A 14,421-nucleotide genomic window follows, 5' to 3' on the forward strand; every position below is an offset into this window, starting at 1 on the left:
CCAGGATCTCAGTTAAGCCTCCCCTCATTTTGTTGCAGATTGTTTGGATGCTTAGGCCGTACATATGTCCCAAGAGGGTTAACCAACGCACCTTGCAGATCCCTGGAAGTAGTGCAATGACGACGAAAGGTTGGCGTTTAGATGGTATTAAGCTCTCAGTATCCCTTCCATATCCTGTTTCACTGGTTGCAGTATTCCAAGCTATATAACGTGCTATGTAAATTCCTCCTGCAGAAGGCTCACAGTGTGAGTGAAATGTTTAGGTGCTAGATGCCTTCCTGAGCTCTTTACCCTCGTCTGCTTTTTCTGCTTGAAGGGACAGCAACTAACACAGCTATGACACACCATGTGGTACATGACTAACCACCTTGGTTGTGGCTGTCTCGACGAGGATCTTTACTTGGTGTTGAGGGTCATGTGTTTGAGTTGAATGTTCCACCCCTTGAAAGTCACTATAGGGTTAATACACATTAATTACCATGCATGGCAAGTTGCAAGTTGTGTTTATTCCATTCTGAAAGCTGAATTATTTTTCCTCTGAACAGTATATATGGTAAGTTAATATGTTTACATTTCCTGATACAAAAACTGAGCAGATTGTTGTAGAAAAGAATGAGCATTAATTATTGCATGCTTTGTCCCATGTTTTGGCCTTTCGTAATTCAGTAAATTATTTCTTTTCTTACTCTTTAATATACGGCAGAGGTGCTCGCGCTGGGCATTCAGTCCCGCAGGCACCCAGCACTATAAGTGGGCGGGCAGGCAGGCGATGAGCGCATCGTATGCTATTCAACCCGAGTGACGTGGCTACGTCACAGATCATCAAGGTTGGGCGAAGTTCTCCCAGTCACCCTCGATCACTGCTGCAATACCCGAGTTTGAAATGGAGGCAGAAAATAATGAAAGAAAGAGGGCATAAGTCAATGTCATTTTCAATTTACGTTGTAGGAAATAAGTTATTTATGTTCAATGCAGTTTATGTATTTCGACCGGATTCAATAGTTAACCTCCAAATGTGTTTATAATGTATGTACTGAATTACAATTTTCACTATTACATTTTAAGAGGTGCTGTAGAAACAGTTCTAATAAAATATGGAATTAAGGTAGATAAGCTGTGGCAGTGGTTGTTTGGATTTAAATTATCTGATAAACTCACCAACAGTCCAATCATCTTACCGGGAATAAAATCAGTGAGGTTATTTATTTGAAGGCATACTGTATATCTATTTGGTAGATACATTTACGTTGTTTTTATACTTTAATCTTGGATAGTAAATATCTATATCCTCACCCATAATGAAACTCCCTCTCGCTGTTCAGGAGGAGAGCCTTATAATACAATCGAACGTAAATGTTCCCTCACTTTTCTGCAAATTGTGTTCACTCTCTCACTTCACTGTGACATATGCATACTATGTAAGCTGCCCGCATTTACATCACGCCAGCCCAGCCGCACTGGGCTAGCCTCAGTGGGCAAGCAGCTGAGCACTTTTGATATACAGGCTGAATCAGTTGCCCCTGTTTTGTCATATTTATGCAACCTGCAATTTATAATTTAACGTGAATACATCTCCGATGTCACCATGAGGTGGTGGTGTTTACTGTTTTAAGGGGAAGTACAACTAGGCAACCTTCCCCTATATAAAACTAATCAGAGAGAAAAAAAAATGGAAAGGATCCGACACTTCGAAAAATAAAGGTATCGACCAAAGAAAGATAAGGGCCACGAAGGGTGTAAAGATGAAAGACTCCCTAGGCCTCGAGTACTTTAATACTGTATGTAAAAGTTTCAAACATATTCTGTACTCCAATACGGCTATCATAATGACTCATAACATGTAATACTCTAATACTGTCAGGGTTGGAAAAGAACAAGAGTTGACCAAGGAAGGTCAGATAGGATAGATGAAAGTGAGGACCATGGCACAAGCAAGTTGAAGCAATGCCAGGACTCAGCTGAGGGCCCTGCAGTCGCCAACCCATGCTCCCAAGTTAAGAGCCCCTAGGACCACTTTTAGCCGCCTCTTACAACAGACAGGGGATATCGTGGGTGTTATTCTACCACCCCCACCCATAGGGGGACAGTAATGAGGTAATAATAAATTAATGTATAGAACTATGCTATATATAAAAGGAATGCTCCATGGCAATCAGAAACTGTGTTTTAACTGGTATAAAAAAGCAGCAACAGACTTTTCAGTAGCCACTATGTTATGCTGTTTGTTGAAAGTTCAAACCTGGTGCTAGCAGAATATTTTATTGCATTTATGTAAATACTATCAGAGTTGTAATACTCATGACAAATAATAACCATCATACTCGTCAATCTGAGCCCAGTATATGGGAGACTAGGCTCTGCCCATCACAAGCCAGGACAAAAGGCGAGTTATTGAGGAGTAACACCTGTTTAAGAAAAGCTTGGTCCAGCTGATAGCATTTTGATAAATGTCCATTACTAGACCTGTGGTGAAGTCCTTAACAGCAGTTTCAGCAGAATGTTGCAGTTGGTGGATGAGGCATGGCGTGCTGGAGTGGAGAATAATGATGAGTGATCATAATCACAAATATTCGACATACACAATTTCTTTCTGTGCATTATGTGCAGTACAGACACCTGGCTGATGGTCAGTTGCTTTACGCACAACTTCTTTGTTGGCGCATCCCGAACAGTCACTTCTAAAGGACATTGTTTCATGCAGCTGTCTTTCAGCCCTTTGAAACATATCCAGGAAATTGTTCTTGTTACAAGCATAATGCTTTTGTGTAGAGTAATACATTCACATACTCATCACTTTACATTTAGTGCTTGCTTTGTACAAGAACCATGACTCAAATGCTTAGACACTATTGTAGCCCTTTCCCATCCTTGCATCTACAAAAACCTTTGATGTGTAAATATGATGTTAAACCACTGACAGAAAGGACAGACTTGCCTTGCTATAACAGTGTGTTGTAACTTGCCCCTCTTAAGCCCTGATAGTCATGGCCATTCTGAATGAGTGGATTGTGTTCCTGTTATTTGACTGAATAAAGCTGACAATGATGTACACAAAGCACCTATCTATAGCCAATGTTTAGGTTGTATTATTTTGTCTACTTTATTACCATATAAGGATATCGTAAACTTCAGAAATGTCATATTTCCATAAAGGATGCCTACCCAAGCAGAAATTGAAAGTAAAAAAGTCATGAAATAATGGTCTATTATTGACCTCGCAGATAATGGAAGGCCTAAAAGACAAAGGCTGGAAATGAGAGGAAACTGGGGACAGGAACACCCGCAGGAAGAAAAGTAGAGAAGCTAATGTCACCCTGTATTTCTCTGGATACGGCAGCAAAGAAGAAGAAGATTAACAACCCCACAGTTTGGTTCAGAGTTACTATTTTTCTACTGCTTTTCCTACGTTTGTAAGGTCGTGGGAGCAAACTGCGTCGCACATGTGGATTTGGCCCTGTTTTATGGCTGGATGCCCTTCCCGACTCCAACCCTGTATGGAGGGATGTAATCACTATTGTGTGTTCCTGTGGTTGTTGGTAGTGTGGTGTATTGTCTGAATATGAAGGGAAGAGTGTTGGGACATACACAAACACCCAGTCCCCAAGTCTGAAGAATTAATCAGAAGCGATTAAAATCCCCGACCCGGCCGGGAATCGAACCCGGGACCCTCTGAACCGAAGGCCAGTACGCTGACCATTCAGCCAACGAGTCGGACTTAAAAGTTAGTGAACATCATGTGAAACTTTTATCAGCTACCATAGGTAATAAAAAGCCATTTAGTGGGAGTTTTAGGGTTTATATCTGGAGCAAGAGGCATGAAACCTCATGAGACCATAGTCAGCCATATTCAGCAAATATTTCAATTACAGATCTAATTGAACAAGAAATATTATTTCTACTTATCTGGGTACTCAACTAGTTAAGACTACTCCAAGATAAGAATGGGAAGAATTATAATATGAGGTCAACGTTCAAAACCAGATACTGAATGAGTATTCTTAGCGTCTTTTTCTCCTTCTCTCCACTCATAGGAAAATACTCGGTACCTGCCCCAGTCATTGGCCAAAATACTTACATTATGACAATGATGGTAATAATAATAATAATAATAATAATAATAATAATAATAATTGTATCAGCTACTGAATGCAAGCATTTTGATACAACACCATTAAGCCTATCTGGATGCTGTTTCAACTTGCTACTTTACCTTATGTCAGATAAGTAGGAACACCATAGAGTGACATATTGCTAAGTTTTAATTCATTTTGTTGTATTAACACGGAACATTATCTTAGTCATTTTGTAAATCATAGAGAGTAAGAACATGATAAGGAACTCGCAATTGGATGAACATAATAAGTCAGCATGGAAAAAGGGAGCAGTAGAAAGAAGAGACAAATACAAATGTGAAAACACAAAAGGATAAGGACAGTTTCCTCTGACATCATATAATATCCTGATCTAAATGGACTTTACATCTTCAAACAAAATGGCTACAGTACCTCTACTGGATTTGAACTCAGAATCTTCGAATCCAGTGACATCTAACTTGCGGAAGGAGCTACAAGACTAGTTATATAAGAATGAAACAATATTGCCATTGTACAAGAACCATGAGTAAATATGCATTGTGCTCCTAACATGAAACAGCACTTACATATAGCCTGGAGGGTGACTTATGGGAACCGGAGGTTTTTGAAATGAACAGTATGCAGGAGTTAGGAGTTGTAGGGAGAGGGGAGAATCGTCGTTTGCTGCGGGATAGCGTACATCGCTTATTTTATTATAATGGAGCAGTGGTTGGTGCAACACCGTGTATTCGCTCATGAAACCTATGTTAAAATGGCGAATCTTCATAACAACATAGCGAATCTTACGTCGCCATTTCAATGTCGATCGCAATGGTGCAATTCCTAGCCGCAATACGATCATGAGATGAGATGAAACTTAGAGGGAAAAAACAGGAAACATTATGAAGAAGCAGCCACCAGGCCCTGCATGAACATCGGCAGAGCGGGAGGTACACTCATGAATCCCGCGTTGATCCGCACGTCAGAATGCGCGCGCATTAAGGATGAGCCGCGAAAGTGCAAGAAAAATTTTACATTTTCATTTTCACTTCCACCCATATAAAATGATGTCGGTTCAGCAGCTCAGAGCTATGCAGCCCGAAAAGACTTTCCTTTACGTATGGAAATTGTTATGAAAGAGTATCCAAATGCAGTAGTGATGAGCTATGAGGGTCATTTTCAGTTGAATGGTTGTCAGCAAACGGAACTTCCATTACTGCCCGCTACCCTCCCCCAACACCGTCGCATTAACCACGATAAAACCCATAAAAACATAGGATGGCCGCCAACTGAGTGACAAAATTTTCCCATACCAGATTGTGATTAATCAAGTGGTGAATGATGTTCATCATTTCTTAAAACAAACACAAACAGTTTACCTTAAGCACCAACTGAGAAGGCCTACTGTTCATTTGAAAAAAACGTCCGGTACTCTGTCACCCTGTATATCTACACAAGCTGTTGCACCCGTCGTTGATGGAACAATCACTTAGCATGTGCATGATTACATTTTTGATATGATCTCTTCCGTCCAATTTAAAAACGAAGTATCAAGATAATATTCTTACAGTATAGACATATGTACACAGCCTTGATATGATCTCTTCCGTCCAATTTAAAAACGAAGTATCGAGATAATATTCTTACAGTATAGACATATGTACACAGCCTTTAAAACATTAAATCCACATATTTTCTTGTGATGGTGTGACAGACAAAAATTAAACCGAACCGAGTATAGGGTATTTGTCCTATATATATATATATATATATATATATGAGTTTTGTCTGTACATTGCTCAGAATTTGAAAAGAATGGTATTTCTGCTTCGGTCATGTCCAAAGTAACAAGGAAATCCACTTTTTACTTTTCTGTAATTTATGTCCGTCTGTATGTATGTACGTTCTGTACGTATGTACATGCATCACGAGGAAACGACTGAAGAGAATTTAATGAAAATCGGTATGTGAAATCGGGGGATGAGCCACTACAATCTAGGCTATAAATCATTTTACTCACGCTGAGTAAAATGGTAGTTTAGGGAAAGGCCTAAAATTGAATTCCCAAATATTTATATAATTTGTGGTCCTATCAATAAATACTACATAACTAAAGTTAACTTATATAGAATTAAATTTCCGATTATTTATGTCATACATTGTTACCGTGCGGGCTTTGATAACGCATATATTCATGAATTTGTATTTTTGTTTCCAACCATTTATGTTTTATTCAATTTTACCGTACCGACTATGATAAGAGTGGTATTTCAGAGTCGGAAGAAAACTAAATGTGAAGGCCTGCAATATTGAAAGCGCATAACATTGATCAACAATAACATTACATTGATCATTGTTTGTGGTGACATTCTTTGCCTCTTATGCTGCCGCTCAACTCTGATAGATGGGATTACTGCTGCATACCGAGTATAACAGCCTGACTGAATATTGGCGGAAAATAGCTGGGGAGTTAGAAAACTTTCTTCTTTAGCATGTCATTCCTCTGGTTCATAATTTTCTGATACCGTTCTGCTGGTACGTAACTCACTGGTTCATCATAGTATTCCAACTATTCGATCCCTACTCTGACGCGGTTTTGAATGAGTAATGTGCACTGTTAAGGCAGAGGCTCACTTACTAGTAGTAGTAGTAGTAGTAGTAGTAGTAGTAGTAGTAGTAGTATTATGACCTGGTCTAGAATTACAATTTAGGCCTGTTCCAAATTATAGCACCACAATTCACTAAATAACTCAAAATTCAACCATGAAAAGAGCCGTTTCTTAAAACGAGCTTCTTCCTCTTCACTTATATTAAATTCTACATTCACTTTATTCAAAATTAGCAGTGAAGAGGGGGTTTTGCTTCTGGCTTCAAGTCAGATAGATTTTTCTGCCGCCAGTGTAGTGAATTGAGATTTTCCGACTTACCGGGTACTTCTAGGAAACAGATTAGTAAAAAGGTATAGTTTTGGCCCTGGGACTCTCCACTATTCAACTTCACCCCCCCACCCCCTCCGAAAAAAGACTAAGTGTTCACGGATCACGGCTGTCTGCGGCCAGGTCATTCCAGCTCTGGAACTTTGGATTGTAAGATGGAAGCGTAGTACTGTTCGATAAAAGTGAGGAAATGTGTGGTTTTTTATTTGACCAAGTATTGCTTTTACTCGCGCCATTCCTGTTGACGTCATTGTAATTATCTGTGTTCATTTCAGTTGAGAAAACCACTAAGACAGTCTTTCGGAGGATGTAAACAGGTAGGTGGAGAGTGAGTGTCTGCCATTATAATGCAATTCCCCTATCTGATTGTGACTGATGGTAGCCAAGCGGGCCTACCATTACAATGAAAATTCCCTAACGCAGTCTTCACATGAGAAAAGACGTTCGATGATTTCTCTGTCGCGTTTCCAGGGTAACGTTAAGAGCTATGCAATTTAATACAGTCTTGCTCACATGTACTCTACCTAACCTACAGTTCTGCATACAATGTAGAATTCTGTTGCGAAGCACGAGTACATGAACTAGCCTGTTATAAAAAGGAAGTAGGTATCAGTTTAATATTCAAAAGTATAGACAGAAAGATGATACCGATTATAAAAAGACTATAGATTATCAGTCCTGCTAATTTAAATAAGTTGTTCATGAATTAATTTTGGCTTTAGTGCAGAAGTGTTATCTGAACAGATAAGTTGCTGACATTTCCCCTGTGCAATTAGAAATTTCAATTTCCAAGGATTGGGAGTTGTGAATGTTAAACATTTTGTCTGTGTTAGATGGTATACTAAAGACATTACACTCTTAATAGCTTGCTTGTTCCTTCTCGGTAGGTATTGTTCTGCACATTAAGTGTAGGCCTAATTGTCTGATTAATGTTTGTATGTATCTTCATTTTACATACATACATACATATATACATTATCATTATAGACTGTTATGCCTTTCAGCGTTCAGTCTGCAAGCCTCTGTGAATTTACTAAACGTCGCCACAATCCTCAATTTGCAACTAGTGTTGTGGCCTCATTTAGTTCTATACCTCTTATCTTTAAATCATTAGAAACAGAGTCTAACCATTGTCGTCTTGGTCTACCTCTACTTCTCTTACCCGCCATAGCAGAGTCCATTATTCTCCTAGGTAACCTATTCTCCTCGATTCGCCTCACATGACCCCACCACCGAAGCTGGTTTATGCGTACAGCTTCATCCATAGAGTTCATTCCTAAATTAGCCTTTATCTCCTCATTCCGAGTACCATCCTGCCATTGTTCCCACCTGCTTGTACCAGCAATCATTCTTGCTACTTTCATGCCTGTTACTTCTAACTTATGAATAAGATATCCTGAGTCCACCCAGCTTTCGCTCCCGTAAAGCAAAGTTGGTCTGAAAACAGACCGATGTAAAGATAGTTTAGTCTGGGAGCTGACTTCCTTCTTACAGAATACTGTTGATTGCAACCGCGAGCTCACTGCATTAGCTTTGACACCTTGATTCAATCTCACTTACTATATTACCATCCTGGGAGAACACACAACCTAAATACTTGAAATTATTGGCCTGTTCTAGCTTTGTATCACCAATCTGACATTCAATTCTGTTGAATTTCTTACCTACTGACATCAATTTAGTCTTAGAGAGGCTAATTTTCATACCATACTCATTGCACCTATTTTCAAGTTCCAAGATATTACACTGCAGGCTTTTGGCACAATCTGCCATTAAGACCAAGTCGTCAGCATAGGCCAGATTGCTTATTACATTTCCACCTAACTGAATCCCTCCCTGCCATTTTATACCTTTCAGCAGATGATCCATGTAAACTACGAACAGCAAAGGTGAAAGATTACAGCCTTGTCTAACCCCTGTAAGTACCCTGAACCAAGAACTCATTTTAACATCAATTCTCACTGAAGCCCAATTGTCAACATAAATGCCTTTGATTGATTTTAATAATCTACCTTTAATTCCATAGTCCCCCAGTATGGCGAACATCTTTTCCCTCGGTACCCTGTCATATGCTTTCTCTAGATCTACGAAACATGAACACAACTGCCTATTCCTCTCGTAGCATTTTTCAGTTACCTGGCGCATACTGAAAATCTGATCCTGACAGCCTCTCTGTGGTGTGAAACCACACTGGGTTTCATCCAACTTCCTCTCAACGACTGATCGCACCCTCCCTTCCAAGATGCCAGTGAATACTTTGCCTGGTATACTAATCAATGAGATACCTCGATAGTTGTTGCAATCCTTACTGTTCCCTTGCTTAGAGATAGGTGCAATTATTACTTTTGTCCAATCTGAAGGTACTTTACCAACACTCCATGCTAATTTTAGTACTCTATGAAGCCATTTCATCCCTGCCTTTCCACTATACTTCACCATTTCGGGTCTAATTTCATCTATTCCTGCTGCTTTATGACACTTCCTCAAGCATAATTTCACCAACATCATTTTCCTGCTCCCCATGAGCTTGGCTGTTCGCAACACCACCAGGATGATTTCCTTTTACATTGAGAAGATGTTCAAAATATTCCTTCCACCTCTTCAGTGATTCCCTGGGATCTGTTATGAGTTCACCTGAATCACTCAAAACACTGTTCATTTCCTTTTTCCCTCCCTTCCTAAGATTCTTTATTACTGTCCAGAAAGGTTTTCCTGCTGCTTGACCTAGCCTTTCCAGGTTGTTACCAAAATCTTCCCATGACTTCTTTTTGGATTCAACAACTATTTGTTTCGCTCTGTTTCTTTCATCTACGTACAAATCCCTGTCTGCCTCGGCCCTTGTTTAGAGCCATTTCTGATAAGCCTTCTTTTAACGTTTACAAGCTGCTCTCACTTCATCATTCCACCAAGATGTTCGCCTTTTCCCATCTTTACACACAGTTGTTCCTAGGCATTCCCTTGCTGTTTCTATTACAGCTTCCCTGTATGCCACCCATTCACTTTCTATATCCTGAACCTGCTTACTGTCTACTGTTTGAAACTTCTCACTAATCATGTCCATGTGCTTCTGTCTAATTTCCTCGTCCTGGAGATTTTCTACCCTTATTCGTTTGCAGACCGATTTCACTTTCTCTACCCTAGGCCTAGAGATACTTAGTTCACTACAGATCAGATAGTGGTCTGTATCATCGAAAAATCCGTGGAAAACTCGTACATTCCTAACAGATTTCCTGAATTCGAAGTCGGTTAAGATATAGTCTATTATGGATCTGGTACCCCTAGCCTCCCATGTGTAGTGGTGAATAGCCTTATGCTTGAAGAATGTATTCGTAACCGCTAAACCCATACTAGCACAGAAGTCCAGCAAACGCTTCCCATTCCCATTAGCTTCCATATCTTCCCCACATTTACCAATCACCCTTTCGTATCCTTCAGTTCTATTCCCAACTCTCGCATTGAAATCACCCATTAGCACTATTCTATCCTTGCTGTTGACCCTGACCACAATGTCACTCAATGCTTCATAAAACTTGTCAACTTCATCCTCATCTGCACCCTCACATGGTGAATACACGGACACAATTCTAGTCCTAATTCCTCCAACTGACAAATCTACCCACATCATTCGCTCATTTACGTGCCTAACAGAAACTATGTTGCGTGCAATGGTATTCCTGATCAAGAGACCTACCCCAGACTCTGCCCTTCCCTTTCTAACACCCATCAAGTACACTTTATAATCTCCTATCTCTTCCTCGTTATCTCTCCGTACTCGAATATAACTTGCTCCTAGCACATCCAAATGCATTCTCTTTGCTAACTCAGCCAGTTCTACTTTCTTTCTTCCATAAGCCCCATTAATATTGATAGCTCCCCATTGAATTCCATTTCATTCGCCAAGTTGTTTCCAAGGAGTCCCTTGCCTGTCAAATGGGAGTGGGACTCCATTACTCCCATAGGTCCGAGGTTTGCAGTACTTATTGTCATTGTACTGTTGGGTGTCAAATGGGAGTGGGACTCCATTATTCCCATAGGTCCGAGGCTTGCAGTACTTATTGTCATTGTACTGTTGGGTCTTATCACAACTGTCCTTGACTAGATTTTGGACATTATCTCTTCAGATGGGCAAGGGTCTTCTTTCGAACCAATATTATTCAAGGCCAGGGAGATATTTTTTACTGCCTTCATAGAGGTCATTGAAACTTACTGCTAAGTTATCAGTCATATATGTATTACTTTTACTCTTTCAAATTCTTATCATTAATGATCCCGGGAATGTCCTTCCTGGAACCTGTTTCTGCTTTCCATTGCTACATATTGACCTAAAGCCTTTTTGAAAGTTGAAATACTGACTGATCATCCCCAGTCAGCAAAAAATGTAAAAGAATGCAAAATAAAAATTTGTTATCGTTTATTATATTGCAGAATGAATTTCTGTACTACTGAACAACATTCTAATGCAAAGAGAAAAATATATTTCAACCACATCTGCTCTCTTCTAATAACTCAACCATTGACAATTATAATGGTGTTACTGTAATATAAATTTATAAAATGTCATTGAAACTATGTTGGTGTGAAAATACGTTGATAAGTTAAACAATTCAGTAAAAGTGAATACTATGTGATAATTGGCTGTTTTCTTTGTTAAACAGTAGTGTAGATCAGTGATCAGAAAATTTGAACTAAGGGTTATTTGCATTGATCTTATTTATTGCTATAGTATCTATCATAAACTTTATATGCCAGTTCTTCTGAAATGCAGATGCCTTAACCAGTATTATTTAACAGTTGACAAACCAACACCATTTCCTTTTCATGTCTATGCTATCAGGTAGCATTGTCATAGAAAAATTAATTGAACCCTGCCTGAGATTTCTGGCAGGTTGTTTTCCTCTAATTTTCTCGAGTTTTATCCTAATACAGATGTTGTGACCCCCATCACACATTTTTACATAGGTACCAACTAAATAGAGCTGATGTACTGTACGCACGACTTTTGTTGGTCACTGGCTTTATGGGAAAGTGGACAGAGGAGAGAGAAGAGTGCCATTTCAGCATTCATTTCCACTGTACTGCCAACCAAAGGGAGAGAAACAAATGGGTAAAAGTAGTAAAATGAGCTCAGTCTGAACAGTATGTACTTCATACATGTACTGTATGTTTACTTTATGGACCCTACATGTAAATGAAGAAAGAAATAGAGGCAAATGTATGAACAACAATCAATATACTCTGTCATTTCTTATATTAAAAATGAAATGCTTAAAAATGCTAACAAATCACGATATTATGCTAATAAAAAGTGAATTATGGTAATTATGAGGAAACTTCTGCTGTGTAATGCCATATTGTTGCCTATGGTTACGAAAATGAAGTTGTACTGATTCCACAGTCTCATACTTCACTCTGCTATAAAGCCTGTTGAATTTTGTTTCTGGTACCGGTATCTCTTACTGAATATTGAATATGTTGAAATGACTTTTATGAGTTGGTAATTATCAGTCTGTGATTATCTAATTCACTTAATCACTCCAAAATAATAAAGTTACTTAAAACAAACTATTGTCACTGTAATAAAAACACAAGATATTGGGGAAGTCAAAGCACATTTCATTGCCGTTAACTTTGCATGCAAAGTCAACTGAAACCTTCCAAATGAAAACTAGGAACTGAGTGCCCAACAAAACTTGTACGTAATTATAGTATATACTAGCTGATGAACCTGTGCTTCGCCTTGGAATTCTACAAGGTATACAGAATTCTAGGTTAGGTAGTGTACACGTTGTGAGCAAGACTGTATTGAATTGCATAGCTCTTAACGTTACCCTAGAAACGCGACAGAGAAATCACCAAACGTCTTTTCTCGTATGAAGACTGGGTTAGGGAATTTTCATTGTAATGATAGGCCCACTTGGCTACAGTCAGTCACAATCAGGTTGGGGAATTTAATTATAATGGCAGACACTCATTCTCCACCTGCCTGTTTACATCCTCAGAAAGGCTGTCTTAGTGGTTTTCCCAACTGAAATGAACACAGGTCATTACAATGACGTCAGTACGAATGGCGCGAGTAAAAGCAGTGCTTTCATATGAAATACTCACTCAAATGAAAAACCACACATTTTCTCACTTTTAACGAACAGAACTACGCTGCCAATCTAACATTCCAAAGTTACACAGCTGAAATGACCAGGCCACAGACAGCCGTGATCCGTGAACACTCTTCGTCTTTTTTCGAGGGGGGTGGGATCGAATAGTGGAGAATCCCAGGCCAAAAACTAATGTGTTTCCTAGGAGTACCCAATGAATCGGAAAATCTCATTTCACTACACTGGCAGCAGAAAAATCTATCTTGGAGGCAAATTTTTCCTCCAAGCCAGAGGAGAAACTCCCTCTTCACTGCTAATTTGGAATAAAATGAATGTAGAATTTAATAAAAGTGAAGAGGAAAACTCCCTTTTTAAGAAACGGTTCTCTTCGGGGTTGAATTTTGAGTTATTTAGTGAATTGTGATGCTATAATTTGGGATAGGCCTAAATTGTAATTCTAGACCAGGTCATACTACTACTAAGTAAGCCTCTGCTTTAAGTGCACACTGCTCATTCAAAACAGCGCGTCAGAGTAGGGATCGAATAGCTGGAATACTATGATGACCCAGTATGTTTCGTACCAGCTGTACGTTATCAGAAAATGTATGAACCAGAGGTATAACATGCTAAAGAAAAAAGCTTCCTAACTCCCCTGCTATTTCTCGCCAATATTCAATCAGGGTGTTACACTCGGTACACAGCAGTAATCCCATCTATCGGAGTTGAGTGGCAGCATAAGAGACAAAGAACATCACCACAAACTATGGTCAATGTAATGTTATTGTTGATCAATGTTATGTGCTTTCAATATTGTAGGCCTTCACATTTAGTTTTCTTCTGACTCTGAAATACCACTCTTATCATAGTCGGTATGGTAAAAGTGAATAAAACATAAATGGTCGGAAATTTTATTCTGTATAACTTTAGTTATATAATATTTATCGATAGGACCACTAATAATATAAATATTTGAGAATTAAATTTTAGGCCTTCCCCCCCCCCCCTAAACTACCATTTCACTCAGTGTAAATAAAATGATTTATAGCCCAGATTGTAGTTGTTCATCCCCCAGCTTCACATACCAATTTTCATTAAATTCTCTTCAGCAGTTGTCTTGTGATGCGTGCACAGACAGACAGATAGAAATTACAGAAAAGTAAAAGGTGGATTTCCTTGTTACTATGGGCATGACTGATACAGAAATATCATTTTCAAATTCTAAGCAATGAACAGACAAAACTCTTATATATATGTGTAGGCACTTAAAGTTGGTTCTATCCATATTACAAACACATGCTAAAATATCATCTTATTGTTAGC

At 39.0% G+C, this 14,421-nt stretch overlaps 1 protein-coding gene across 1 annotated transcript in view; it reads left to right on the plus strand.

The window, feature by feature from the left end:
• The window catches only part of Hmbs (porphobilinogen deaminase-like protein l(3)02640), a 38,466-nt gene that overhangs the window by 6,929 nt on the left and 17,116 nt on the right, over positions 1–14,421 (plus strand). The window lies entirely within an intron of this gene.

This window comes from Anabrus simplex, chromosome 7, assembly GCF_040414725.1.
Source record: "Anabrus simplex isolate iqAnaSimp1 chromosome 7, ASM4041472v1, whole genome shotgun sequence".
In the NCBI taxonomy this organism is placed as follows: domain Eukaryota; kingdom Metazoa; phylum Arthropoda; class Insecta; order Orthoptera; family Tettigoniidae; genus Anabrus; species Anabrus simplex.